At 46.7% G+C, this 14,065-nt stretch overlaps 1 protein-coding gene across 4 annotated transcripts in view; it reads left to right on the top strand.

The window, feature by feature from the left end:
- Nucleotides 1-14,065, top strand: part of TIAM1 (TIAM Rac1 associated GEF 1) — a 368,940-nt gene that overhangs the window by 67,051 nt on the left and 287,824 nt on the right. For 3 of the 4 annotated variants that reach the window (XM_027584315.2, XM_027584314.2, XM_027584311.2), the window contains exon 2: nucleotides 7,770-7,818. The gene's annotated coding sequence lies outside the window, so the exon portion shown is untranslated. Of the gene's footprint in view, nucleotides 1-4,104; nucleotides 4,303-7,769; nucleotides 7,819-14,065 lie in introns of those variants that run through there. The other variant, XM_027584313.2, reaches the window with a different exon arrangement.

Raw genomic sequence — 14,065 nt, 5'->3', positions numbered from 1 at the left:
AGAATTTAAACCTAAGCTTCCCTGTGAATTCTCCCTTTACCTAATAATTTTTACCAATTCTTTCCTAATGAGGTTAGTCATCTACTCGTATGCACTGCCCAAGCTGGTCATTATTCAGGGCTTCCAACAGAGATTCTAAAAACCTCCTGGAGACATTCTGTGAGCTGACATAGGGTCATTATTTTTTTTCCCAGCGCTCCTTGACTGTGGGGCTCTCAGCTGCCTTGGAACAGGAGAGTCATCAGATTTCACGGGCTTCCCCGGAATAGCATCGTGTTCGTAATACCAGCGATCCTGCCTTCCCTCCTCTTTCCCCTTAAATGAACTTCTTTTCCCGTACTTGGCAGTTCTGTCCTCGTCTTTAGAATGTCCTTTGGCATTCCTGATCTCAAATTGGGAAAAATAAATTTAGTCCCACTCCCGCCGACTTGGAGCATTTGAAAAGGCAGGAAGGTGTGGATATTTACAAGAAATAGATCCGTCTGTAATAGTCTAAAATGGAAAAATAAATGTGACTTCTTACTTGGGGGTTTACAAAACGATGCATGTTGCCTCTGCCGGCTTTCTCTTATCAGAAGAATTTTCAGAACCGTGTGGACTGGGTGAATGCTGTGTTATTGATACGAAGCCACAACTGTGATTATGCCCCAGCAGAGGAAAATAATCCCTCTGTTTCACGCTCTGTGTGGACCTCTTTTAAGATATTAGGTTGAACCGTCAGAATTGCCAAACTGAGCTACTATGAGGGCAGTTTTGTCCAGCTCAACCTAAGAGAGCTTCTTGCTGAGTTGTTAGATAAGGGAAATAGTGTCTACGTTAGGAAAGGCACGGGACGGCCGTGCTTTAAGGAAACGGGGCATCCTTTTTTTATTTGAACCTGTCTGTCATGGTTAGTGTTCACTTAGTTGACACTTGGTCTTTGCCTCACTAGCTTTCAGAAAGTATCTAGAGCACAATTGGTTGCCTAGCAACATGCTCCAGCCCGGGAGGGTTGGAGAATGGGTCAGTGATTAACAATTATGTACAATCAAGTTTAAAAATTCGTAGCAGCCTGCAACATTCATGCTCTGACCACCGGAAAGTCTCAGCATTCTGCCGCCTGGGTGTGTGGCTATTGTATGTGAATTTATTGCAACTGTGGTCTGGACCCCATGGTTGCAATCCAGAAACACTTTGCTCTGGACTGAAAGAGGCGGATGGCGCCCCTCTGTACATTGATCTGTTTTGCAGAAGCATCTGACACCCATCATTTGGTTGGCTGCCTATCTGGACACTCATCCCCTTGGAAAGTGAAAAGAGAAAATGAAGAATTTGGATATTTATGAATGTTGTCATCTCAACAAACTTGGCCCCTATTAGTGAATCTGTAATTTGCCCAAGAACAAGTACACACAAAATGACTGACAACAGCTCACTCAGCCCGAATCACTCTTTCCAGAATTACGAAGGCTGTGCAAACGTTCTTCCTGAAATGGCCCCAGCCCTTAATTGTTTCTCTTCCTTCTGTTCCAGCAAAAGAGGAGACAAATTTTGCTTAATCTAGTCCTTCCTTAATCTTTCTGTCAGCACAAATATCGATGGTGTAAATCCTGAAAACGGCGGTAAAGTAGGAGGCATTTTTATAACTCTGGCAGAGCTAATGATGCACATTTCTTTGTTGGGAATCATTGAGTTTAATTGGCTAATCAATTTTTAGGCCCTTTCCATTTGTATTTTGTTTAATCAACAAAAATAAATCGCCCTGCCAACCTTGAAAGCTCCAAGTCGGAGAACAGTGGCGAATACTTCGTTTGTCCTGCCAAAAGTGCTTTCCAACAGAAATGTCTTAATTGAAGATGATTTATATTCAGAAGCGCGGAGTTTTATCATTTGTCTGAAGAAGGAAAAAGCTGTGTAAGCAAAGCAGTGTGCAGCCGTTTTAGGCATTGTTTTTGACATTTATCTACTCTCTTTATCCCTCAGACGTTTCTATAAAAACGACCTTCCCTAGTCCTTCTCGCTCATGATTCAGGTCCCAGCTCCTGAAGTGTAGTGGTCAGGTGCTTTCCAGAACTTTTGCTTACTGGCAGTTTTTGCCCAGAGCACTTCTAGAACCGAGGCCTTTGCTCTTTCCTTCTGGGTTTTATTGCCCCCAACTCCTGTCTCTGGGCCTTTGGTGGGAAATGGCTGACTTCTTGGTGCTGGAAGACAGACCCTGTTCACCTTCCCCCCCATGGGAAGCGGACCCCTGCCTTGCTTTGTGGGCAGGAAGACTTTGGGAGCTGTGGCTGGCTGTGGGGGATCGGGGCGGCCCACAGACTTCCCCGAGAGTGGCAAGAATTCGGGGTTTCCCCAGCAGGGCTCCTGGGGTGCAGGTACCATATATAGCACGATGGGGGCCATGGTTTGTGACTGATTGTTGTGTGTCTGGGTAGTGTTTCAAGAGCTTCACATGTACTCATTCATTTGATCCCCACTCGCCTATTCGCTGCTGCTACCTTCATCTTACAGACGAGGACCCGAGTGATTGGGGGACGGGCTCAAGGTCACCTGGCTAATCGCTGGGGGCACGGGGATTTGAATCCAGGTAATCTCACCCAGCGCCCATGCTCATGGGGGTCCACCTTCCACTGGATATACCCTCATCTGTTGGGTGTCCTGCGTGCCTCCAGCGCAGGGAGGAAGTAGCTAAGATGAAAGACGAAGGGAGAATAGGGTGGTTTGATGGAACTGGCTTTGGACTTCTGTTTGGACGATAGACACCATTGATTTGCTCACTGCCTTGATTCTTGGCTCACTCCTTCATCTTCAGCTGCGCTGGGTGGTCTTTCCTGCTACCTTTTCTCCATTCCGAGTTGCCTCTTAAAAGGTGCTTCTGCTAAAGGTCCACCTTCCATGGGGCCCTCTTCGACTGAATGGAGGCCATCTGTCCTCTAGAGGCCACCAAGAAACCAGCATCATGACTGGCCAGTTATTCTGTGGGGAAAAAACTTAAACCCAGGAACCAATATGATGCAACTTAACAACTTCTCAACAATCCCTGTAAAGTCACTAGTTCTGTGAAGCCAGGGGAAGGGTAAAAACCCAGCAGCTGTGCTGTGTGCTAGGGCTTTGGCTCTTCACTTCTCAGCCCCAAGCCCTCAGCATCTTTGGGTACCAGGGATCAAGCGATCCCTGTATCAAGGAGGAATGTGGAAGAATCTTCATAGTCGGTTGGAGCGGGAAGGTCTACAGCAGGTCAGATCGCTTAATGTCCTGATGAGGATCATACCCGCCGAGAACAGTTTCTGACGCCAAGCCCTGTCCGAAGTGTTTTGCATAAATTAATCATGAATTTTCCATTAGTTCCATTAGGTAGATGCCGTAGTCCTCATTTTACAGAGGAGCAAATCTGCAGTGTGAAATGTGCACGTGTATTGTAATTTTAGGAACATTAACATACAAAACACAGCTCGAATCACGGACATATGGTGCTTGGCTCGTGGGCTGGTGGAGCCAGTGTTGGGCTGCTCTTCGGAGCACAGATGCCTCCTTATTCGATGGGCCTCGGAAACTAGCTTAAATGTGCAGGGCAACACCATAGCTAGCATTTATTGAGTTCTTCCTGTATGCCAGGCGCTATTTTAAGAACTTGGCGTGACTTTTTTTTTTAATCCTCACAGATTAAAAAAAATTTTTTTTAGTTTTTCTTTCTTTCTTTCTTTCTCTCCCAGAAAGAGAGCTACTACGATTATGATTGCACCTGATTTATACACGAGGAAACTAAGTCAGAGGGTAGTTTAACTTGCCCAGGTCAGTCCATGACAAGGCCAGGGGTCAGCTGAGGACATCGGGCTCCCGAGCGGGGCCCTTGATCCCAGCAGCCTCTGCCTCTGAGCTAAGGCCCCTAGTACAGCTGGGGAAGGGATGGTGGCACAGGGAAGGGGACACAGTCCTAGGGCTCCATGTGGGGTAGAGGCTGTGTGGTCCCGTTCAGGGGCCCTTGCCCACGTGGCTTGTCACTCTTTTGGGACGTCCTCTGTGGTGTGGAATTGGAAGTTGATTTTCTCAGTCTTTCGTAGGCTTCTGTTCATTTGTAGCCATGACCAGCCCAGTAGTGAAGAAAATGAAGAAGAGCTCTGATACGAATTATAAAACATCCCTGGGAAGGCATTCGGAGTGTTGGATGCACATTTTCTTCATTGACCCCCCACCACAGACGTGTGAGGTTCATACTGAATGGCGGTCTCCATGTTGCACAGGGGAAACAGTGGCCCCGGGGAGGGCCTCAGCCACCGTTCTGGAATCCTGGCTCTCACAGCAAGGGAGGGGCCCCCTAGGAAGGTAAGGGCTGACTCCACACGTGGGGTGGGGGGCTCTCCCCTGCCCCTGGGATGGGACGTCAACTCTGCTTTTCCCCTCCTGCTTTGCCACCCCCACACCCTCCTGCTCTCCCGTGCCTCAGTGTCCCCAGCTCTTCGGAACAAAAAGATGAGATTTTCCTCAGCCTGTTACTGTTTTCGCTTTTGCGTATGCATCCGAACACCTGCTGGGCTGATGAGCTTTTGAAACGTCACTTGGCTGTTGGGAGACAGCACCCATCCCCGCTGCCTCTGAGGAGTGGGCGCGGGCAGCTGGGGGAGGCGGCTGGGGGGTGGCTTCTCCTCCAGCCTGGCCCTTGGGTGGGGGGAGGAGGTTGTGTTTCTGCACCTGCAGCCCGCACAGGTACCCAGCACAGGTACCCATCGTCCACCTGGTCATTTTCTTCTCCTCGCCAGGAGGAGGCTGTTTCCGTGTTCTGTTTCTCTCACAGCATTGGCTCTCCATGTTGGGGTCAACTTTTGAGAATACAACTGAATTTTTGACCTTTTTCTTCCTGGAGTTTGCTTTTCAGAAAAATGCATGTGTCCCTTTCTGGACATAAATTCTGCATTTTCATTGGCACCCTCACACGCAGCGCCTCCTGAGCCATACCCTACCGTCCCCGTTCATACCATGAAGCCTAGCTTAACAATTGGATTTTCCCTTTTTCTCCCCCCCGCCCCACTCAACTGCAGGCAAGTATGGAAAATTAAATTTTGGATTTTCTGCCCCCCTTCGCTTTCCTTTGTCGTCAGTCAGAGGCCTGGCAGGAAAAGGTACGGCACACTCAAAGAGGTGAGAGAGGAGAGTTGAATGCAGGCTTCTCCCGGGGTCAGGGAGCAGAGAGGGGGCGTGAGGTGCTGGGGCTACCCGAGGAAGCCCCTCTGTCTTCATCCGTTCAGGCTGCTATGACAGGATGCCACAGACTGGGAAATGTATACATGACAGAAATTTATTTCTCACACTTGTGGAGCCTGGGAAGTCCCAGACTATGAAGGCACTGCAGATCTGGGGTCTGGTGATGGGCCGCTTGTGGGTTGATAGATGGCTGTCTTTTCCTGTGTCCTCACGTGGAGGAAGGGGTGAGGGGACTCTCTGGGGTTCCCCCCCTCCTTTTTTTTTTTTTTTAAAGATTTTGTTTATGTGAGAGAGAGGGGGAGAAAGAGCGAGCGAGAGAGAGCGCACAAGCCGGGGGGAGGGGCGGAGGGAGAGGGAGAAGCAGGTTCCCCGCTGAGCAGGGAGCTAGACTTGGGGGGCTTGATGATGACATGGAGCTCGATCCCAGGACCTGGGATCATGACCTGAGCCGAAGGCAGACGCTCAACCCACTGAGCCACCCAGGCGTCCCTCTGGGGTCCCTTTTATAAGGGCACGAATCTCATTCCTGGGGTCCCCACCCTCATGACCTAATCAGCCCCAAGGCCCCACCTCCTAATACTAGCATATTGGGGGGTAGGTTTCAACTTGTGGATTTGGGGGACATATTCAGTCTATGGCACTCTTCAGCCCCTAGAGCTAAGTTGAGGGGGAGAGGGTTCCTGAAGTGAAGCTGTGACCTGTGGAGAGACCTCCAGTGACCCGGCAGGGAGGAAGCAGGGGGATACGTGCTCTTTCCTTCTTACCCAACTCCTGTTCTCAAGCTTCCACTCTTATCTGCCACGAGGCCAGAGGGCAAGGGAGCCTGGTTGATGCAGGCCACGAAGGTCAGGCTCCCAGGGCATACATTCCAGGGGGAAAAAGATGGGATACAACCAGACAATATTGAGCATGTGACCCTTCAGATTCTCAAGTACCTTTTATCCAGTCGATGGCACTTTTGAAACTGCAAAGGAGAAGCTTTGTCATCCTTAAATGCTCTCCTTGGGGGATCGGGCATCATGGGAAACTGCTTAGCTTGTGCTCTGGAGGTTTTGTAATCCTGTTCATGGTTGGAAGCTTCCTGTTTTTATTCAGATGCTTTTAAATCCAGGCTTTTAGGTTTTTCTTTTTTCTTTTCTTTTCTTTTTTTTTCCTATTTTATTTGTAGGCCTGTTATTACAAGGCTACTTTGAAAGGCTTCATTACGACTCATGACGATGAATTCGTCTTCCTCGGTATCTCAGGGAATTACATATATATTCCTCACATGGTGTTATGTTCAAAGGTACTTTTCTCTCACATGATAGCTGGATGTATAGAAATGGGCATTTCTAGATTTTTGCAAAACAGAAATTATATGTGGGGAAGCAGTTGGGAAATTAAAAAGAATTATGCAGTGTAATTATGGTGAGGCAGCAGGTGTAACTCACACCGCACAGCTTGGCTCTGGGAAGTCTGGGATCTGTTCCCGGCTCCCGCTCGGCACCTCAGGACCTTGGATACCATCTCTGGGTGCCGGCATCTCTATTATAAGGCGGGGTTACCATCACTGACAATGATCCTCTCCTTAAGCAAACTTAGGTCAGGGTCCTTTGAGCCCTCTTTTTGGTTAGACCTGGACCTGGCGTGGTCCCTGTCCTGTCTTTGGCGTGCCCAGCCCAGTTGTAGCAGGAATCAGTTTAGAGAGAATCCCCCACTCTTGTAGGTGACCACCTTGGTATGCAATACCTGGTCACCTGGGGCTGCCTTCAGCAGGAATCCTACTTTCTGTGGGTTTAGTAAGAACCGCCCCCCCCACCCTTGACGTGTCCTCCCCTCGCTCTGCTTGTTTGTTATACATCCCAGGTGTCTTTGCTGCATTGAGTTGAGCTCCATCTCTCCTCTTTTGCAATAGCCCTGAATAAAGTCTTCCTTACCATTTTTTAACAAACATCAGAATTTTTTTTTTTTTTTTAAACATTATGCCCCATAAAACCTTGGAATTGTTTGGGATCCTCTAGGACTTCCAGTCCAACCCACCCAGCGTTGAGAACCAGGCCGGGCCGGCTGCGAGGAGCCCGCTCGGGCACCTGTGGGCGGGTGCTCCTTGCTAAGAAGCCTTGCCTCAGTCTCAAGTTCGAAACTCATCTTCACTTTTGCTCCTTCATCTCAGTTCTGCTTTTCCCTGGAACCTGTTTCCTCCCTTCTTAAGGGAAGAAAGGAGCTTCTTAGATTTTAACCATCTTAATGAAAATAATGTTAAAGCGGTGTCGATATTGACCCTCTTGTTTCTTTACCAGCATTCTGAGCCTGGGTGGAACCGTGCTGCGGACTCGGGGATATTGTTACTGTAGGAGGCTGTGTGAGGGGGGATGCCCCTGGGGCCTGAGGCTGTGTGGACTCTGTCTTTGTTGTAAACTCCCGGATGGCTCTACTCCTCCGCTTCTAATTCCGAGTGCTCTGCTTTTCCCCTCCGCTGTTCGTTCTTGATGATGCCTTGTCGGATACAGTTTTATAAATGACATGCTTCTTTTTCTTTCATGGGGTAAAGTGCATGGGCTTTGGGAAAGCTGTTGGTCACTCAGAAGTATTTTTTTTTCTTTAATTTCCAGATGGCTGTGTTCCAGATATTAACATTATCAGAAGCCTGACCTCCGCATGGTGAGCAGTTTATACTCTCCTGTATGCTTTGAGGGACTTTCTAGGTGCGTCAAGGGTATATCAGTCTATTTGCTTTTTCATTTATATGTTTATCATACAGCCCTAAATCCATGCCTCGCGTTTGTTGATATTCACTACTTCTTTCTGCATCACCTCATTTATGGGTATCTTTGAAAAGCAGTGACTTCTATAGGATCAAAACAACCAAAGTCCTTTGCTTGAAGAAGAATTTTAAGATGTGGATTTAAAAAGAAAATCAGATTTGTTTTTAAATATTTCCTTATGACTCTGAAAAGATAGGGTTCTTTTAGTTACACCTCAACACACTATTATCACGTACAAAAGAATGATAATTCATTTAATATCACTGAATATGCACATTCAGATTTCCCTGATTGTCTGATAAAATATTTTTTCACAGTTAGTTAAAAGTCGCTCAGAGTAAATGAAAAGACTTAAAGTCCACACACGGCATTCGGTTGATAGTGTCTCTTAAGTCTCTTTTAATATGTAGGTTTCCTGTCCCTGTCTTGTTCTCTCTGGCAATATATTTGGTCAAGAAGCTGGCCCTTTTGTCCTGTGGCATTGCCCACAATGTAGACTCTGTGGCCGGCATCCCTGTGTTGTCATTAAACGTGTTTATTGTCTCCATAATGTCCTATAAACTAAAGGCTTTATTCGATTCAAGTTCCTGTTTTTGGGCAACAGTATTTCATGCGTGATTAATGTAACTTCATCAGGTGACAGATTTTGTGTCTTTTTGAGGTGGCAGGTGCCAGGAATCTGATCATCCAGTATTTATTAGGGGCCCCAGTAGCCACTGATGGCCTCCATTGGGTGCCTACATCATCTTTAAGGTGTTTACAAAAAGGTGATAATCTCATTCCGTCATTTCTTCTGTATTTATTAGCTGGAACATTTTTTTTTTTTTAAAGATTTTATTTATTTATTTGACAGAGAGAGACACAGCGAGAGAGGGAACACAAGCAGGGGGAGTGGGAGAGGGAGAAACAGGCTTCCTGCCGAGCAGGGAGCCCAATGCGGGGCTGGATCCCAGGACCCTGAGATCATGACCTGAGCCGAAGGCAGACGCCTAATGACTGAGCCAGCCAGGCGCCCCTGGAACATTTTTATAAAGAACTTTATTTCAGTCTTTTAAAAAAATTACCTCGAGGTATCGTTTGTATATAAAAGGCAGAATAATGGCTTGATTCTTTTATTTACCAGAATAATGAATCGATTCCATATTATCCTTCAAAGATGATCAGCGAGTTTTTTAAGAGACTTTATTGCCAACTCCTGGATTCTTTACATATTTGATACTGGAGTCAGGATTTGGTAGAAACTAATTTAAAAAAGCCTCTGTTTTTAGATGTAGAAGTCTACTTAAACGGTTCTGGGTGATAAAACAAGGAAGGGAGGGCAAGATGTGGAGTGAAAAAGGAAGGAACAAGAATCGATAAGCATGATTGAATGAAGATGAAAGTAGGATAAAAAATAAAGATGCTAAAAATGAAGAATGGAAGGGGGAAAAAAAAAAAAGGAATCGTCTGAGATACTCCAGGGCTGATAAATAGAAGGGGATTAATTTGTTCAACAAATGCTTTTTTACCAGCTGCTGCATGCCTGTCTCAGTTCGAGGACATGCCTGGCCTCACAGAGCTGACCTTCTAGTGTGTGTGAAGTCTGACTTAAGGCACAGCATGTTCGCTGCTGATTCATGCTTTGGGGAGAAACCAAGCGAGGAGGGGTGGTAGAGCATCCCGGTGGTGGGGTTGGAGGGTTGGCCTGTGATTTTCATAGGATGATCAGGGAAGATCTCTCTGAGGACACATTTGAGCAAAGACAGGAGGGAGGAGAGGGAGGAAGCCAGGTGCCTTTGTGGGAGAGAACGTTCCAGGCCGAGGCAGGAGAAGAGCAGAGGTCCTGAGTTTCAGGTGTGTTCAGGCGTGTTTGAGGAACTAAAGGAGACTGTTGCACCTGTTACAGTGTGAGCGAGCGGGAGAGGACTAAGGGGTGATTGAGGCGATGGGCAATGGGGGTGTGTGTATGGGGATCCAGATTACATAGGGCCTTGCAGGCCATTGTAAGGATTTTGGGGACCATGGATGGACATGATCTCACTTAATTTTTTAACATGAGAATACTGTTTGGGGGGAGGCAGGATCAATGGCAGAATTGGTAAGACCAACTTAGCAGGTGGCTCTGACTAGCATACTGGCGATGGAATTGGTGAAAAGCAGCCAAACTCCTGATACATTTTGAAGGGAGAGCTGGTAGGATTCGCTGATGGATGGGGTGTGAGGTGTGAGAGAGGAGGAGGTGTCCAGAGGGAAGAGCCACATGTCTTGAGGGGGTTGAGAGGTGACATTGGTGGACCTTGGCCGCTCCAGGCTCCCGGGACCCTTCCCGGCCATTCAGCAGGTAGGAGGAGTTCAAGGCCAGCTGTGGGAGGGCTTGCCTATGGATGTTCTTCATTCTTGAGTGGTTTATGAGTTGTTGGACGGGTTCCTTCCCTGGTGGACAAGTCACCTCTTTTAACTCTGTGACCACAACTCGTGTCCCTGGCCCTGGCCTACAGCCAGCCACAGAAATGGCCAGGGTTGGAGGAGGTCAGTGCTGAACCTCCACTGGATGCCCAGTTCAGAAGACAAGCCCCATGACAGAGTAGAAGCTGCTTCTCTGAGCGAGAGACCCTTGTATCTTGAGAACAAAGATTGTTGAGGACCAATTCCTACCTCGTGTGTCTAGACTTGGTTTTGGTCTTGGAAAAGTACTTGGTATGATGGGAAGAATACTCTGGGGTTTCGTGCCCTGGTGGGTAGTTTCAGATCACTCTTGTTCCTGCCACTTTCTTACGGGAGCGTTTGAAGTATGCTGTTTCACTTCTCCTTCCCAGCACCCTGAGCACTAGACCAAGAGGAGGCAAATTTAGCCCCTGGGCCTGTTTTTTTTTTTTTTTTAATTAAGTTTTAAATTTTAATTCCAGTATTGTTAACATACAGTGTTATATTAGTTTCAATTATACAGTATAGTGATTTCTATAGTACAGTATAGAGACAGGCATGCAGCAGTTCCATACATCACTCAGTGCTCATCCTGATAAGTACACCCCTCAGTCTCCATCACCTATTTCCCCCATCTCCCACCCACCTCCCCTCTGGTGACCATCAGTTTGTCTCTATAGTTAAGAGTCTGTTTCTTGGTTTCTCTCTCTCTCTCTCTCTCTCTCTCTTTTCCTATGCTTGTTTGTTTTGTTTCTTAAATTCTATATATCAGTGAAATCATATTTCTCTGATGGACTTATTTCACTTAGCATTTTACTCTCTACCTCTATCCATGTCATCGCAAATGGAAAGATTTCAGTCTTTCTTATGGTTGAGTAATATTCCATGATATACCCCTAATAACATGAGTTAGTGCTATGTTGGGGGCAGAGTTGAGTAATTACCTGAACAAAACCTGAAATGTTTACTATTTCATTCTTCACAGAAAGAAAGTTTACTGACCTATGGACTAGAAAATAAGTAAAGGATGAATAAGGCCAGTCACTGAAATGCCACTCAGCCTTAGTGTGTGTGAATGTGAAATTTTATGGCTCACAAATTGTGGCTTAAAATTGTTCAAAATTTTATTCTTCTTTGTTCATTCTTCTACAGATTAGATGACATTATTTTTATACTTCAAAGGAAATATAATTCAGCATGGGTAGGTTCACATTTAATACTGGTGTCATTTTACTGGGCAGGTGGTTGAATATTCGTATTCAATTAATATTAGTACTGAATATTAGTGTTGAACATTTAGTAATCCCAGAGTTTAACATTTGAGTCCTGATTTGCCATGCCCTCTTCCTTGGATGGTAGAGAGCTTTCTCTTCCATATGAGTGTACAAGTATGTGGTTTGTTTTCCCTTGGTGTGATCAAGAATTCTCCATCGTTTCAGTAAATGCCAAGGGTTCTCAAAATAAGTAGACTTGCATTTTCTCCCCCTAAATTGGACTCAGCTAGTTTTATCTAAGTTGTACCTTTTGTCTTTCGGCCATACTGTGTGCTACCTTATTGGGGAAGGCTGTGGAATTCTTTATGTAAAAAAAAAAAATGCAGTAGATTTAAAATATAAAGGACTTTTCTTTCTTAATTGCATCTTAATGTAATAAGAGCCAGAGAGCAATTATTAAAAATGATAGAAGAAAGGAATTAAAATAATACAATTGCTTAGCAAAGATCCTGTTTCATAATGCATTTGGATATAATTAGTGTCATAATGTGTAATTAACAATCTTTCTTTGAAGTAGGAAGCGTACGTCTGGGCAGGCAGGGGACCTCTTAGGATGTGGTGATGTCTAAATTAGTTCTTACCATAGCGCTTCTGAATCTGTGCACAGATTGTAGCATTTTGCTTCCTTCCTGCCTTGTTAGTTGCTTTTTGTGGGAGAGGGAGATGATAAACTAAGGGCTAAGACAGAAGGTCCTCCAACTCTTGACCGGCCAGCCACCCACGACTGCCCCAGGGGAGAGAGGAGAAGACAGACTCCTGAGTACAGACTGGTTTTTGCCCAGACCACAGGATAGTTCCCTGGAGTAGACTGGGGCGGGGGGTGGGGGCGTGGAGAGGGAAGACCCTCTTTGTCCGTGTGTGTTGGGTTGGCCTGGAGCTTATGCTTTGAACGGGCTGAGAAGCCTCCTTCACCTCATTTTCTAGATCCACCCCCATCCTGGCCCCGTGGGTCTTATGGCAGATGTGGCCAAGAATAATGAGTCTAAGGAAAACACCCCCAGGAAAAAGAGGGGGAAGGTAATGGATTCCCAGACTCAAAGCCTGAGCCTCACTTTCTCTACTGCCCACCCTTGGCTGCAGTTGACTCCTTGAGGATTGGGAGACCAGAACCCTCAAGGACGTAAATAAAAGTACTGGCGGAGAACATTCCAGGCAGATCTGAGCTTTTATTTGCTATTCCTTTGGTGCTAGAATTCCTTGCCTATGAGGCGCCATGTCTAGGCTTCTCAGAGAGGTGGTGGTCGTTGTGGGTGCTCTTCGGCGCCCCTGCTGAGGGACGTTGGCCCTGTGTGAGGTAAAGAGGCTGATGTCAAAACATCTTTTGAAAGGGGTCACGTGATGGGCAGGCCCCACTGCCCAGCACTTGTTTGAAAGAGACAACCACTGGTCAGAGATTTGGGGCCTCTTCTTTGGAAATAGCTTTTAGAGTCTGGGGCATGTTCTTTGGAATAGCTTCCTCAGTGGCAAGTCTTTCTCTTTTTGGGTAGTTTTGACTTTCAGTAAAATTCTTGATGCAATTGCCTCTCAGTTGGTTTCTTTTCTTTTTTCTTTTTTTAAAGATTTTATTTATTTATTTGTCAGAGAGTGGGAGAGAGCGCACAAGCAGGCAGCAGGCAGAGGGAGAAGCAGGCTTCCCGCTGAGCAAGGAACCCAACATGGGACTCCATCCCAGGACCCTGGGATCATGACCTGAGCTGTACGCAGACGTTCAACTGAGTGAGCCACCCAGGGGCCCCCCTCAGTTGATTTCTACTTCCATTCTTGTCCCCTCTCCAGACAAGCCTCCCAGAGTGTCCAATATGAAGTAGCCGCCCCTCAGCACACAATGTCCCCAAGCCCCTCCCACTGCTCTGGTCTCATCATGGTACTGGGGGCCATTGGAATTCTCACTGGAATTGTCTTACTCACTGGCCTGTTCATTGCCTGTCACTTCCTTTCGAGCCACGGAGTCCCAAGGCCACTCGTGACTCATGGCCTCAATGAGGCTGCCACGGCACAGGTGCTGTCATTCCAAGATAAGTCCACTACACACGGTAAATCCTTCAGTTGAGTGATGTCTTCCAAGTAATTTCCCAAGATGACTACATTGAGGGAAGAGTTCAGATTCAGAAATATGTGTTCTGATTTATCTTGATAACCAAACCAAACCAAACCAAGACAGTCTCTTGATCAAACCTCATGTATTGGAGTGGTCTGCAGTGTAGCAGCTTATAAACGGGGTGTGTATCTGTGGTTTTAGAACTTAGTAGCCTCCCCCTGAAACCCCGGGCATGGTACAGTTTCGCTTGGGTAACTAGAAGTTCTCCCTCGGGGGTTTCTCAAACTCGGAGCTGTTGGCACTTTGAGCTGGATGCTTCTTTGTGGTACACAGTGTCCTGTGGGATAGATAGCAGCCTCCTGGGCACTTTGAGCTGGATGCTTCTTTGTGGTACACAGTGTCCTGTGGGATAGATAGCAGCCTCCTGG

This window comes from Zalophus californianus, chromosome 1 (assembly GCF_009762305.2).
Source record: "Zalophus californianus isolate mZalCal1 chromosome 1, mZalCal1.pri.v2, whole genome shotgun sequence".
Lineage (NCBI taxonomy): Eukaryota > Metazoa > Chordata > Mammalia > Carnivora > Otariidae > Zalophus > Zalophus californianus.
Note: the sequence above shows the minus strand (reverse complement) of the source record. Positions and strands in the feature narration are given on the sequence as shown.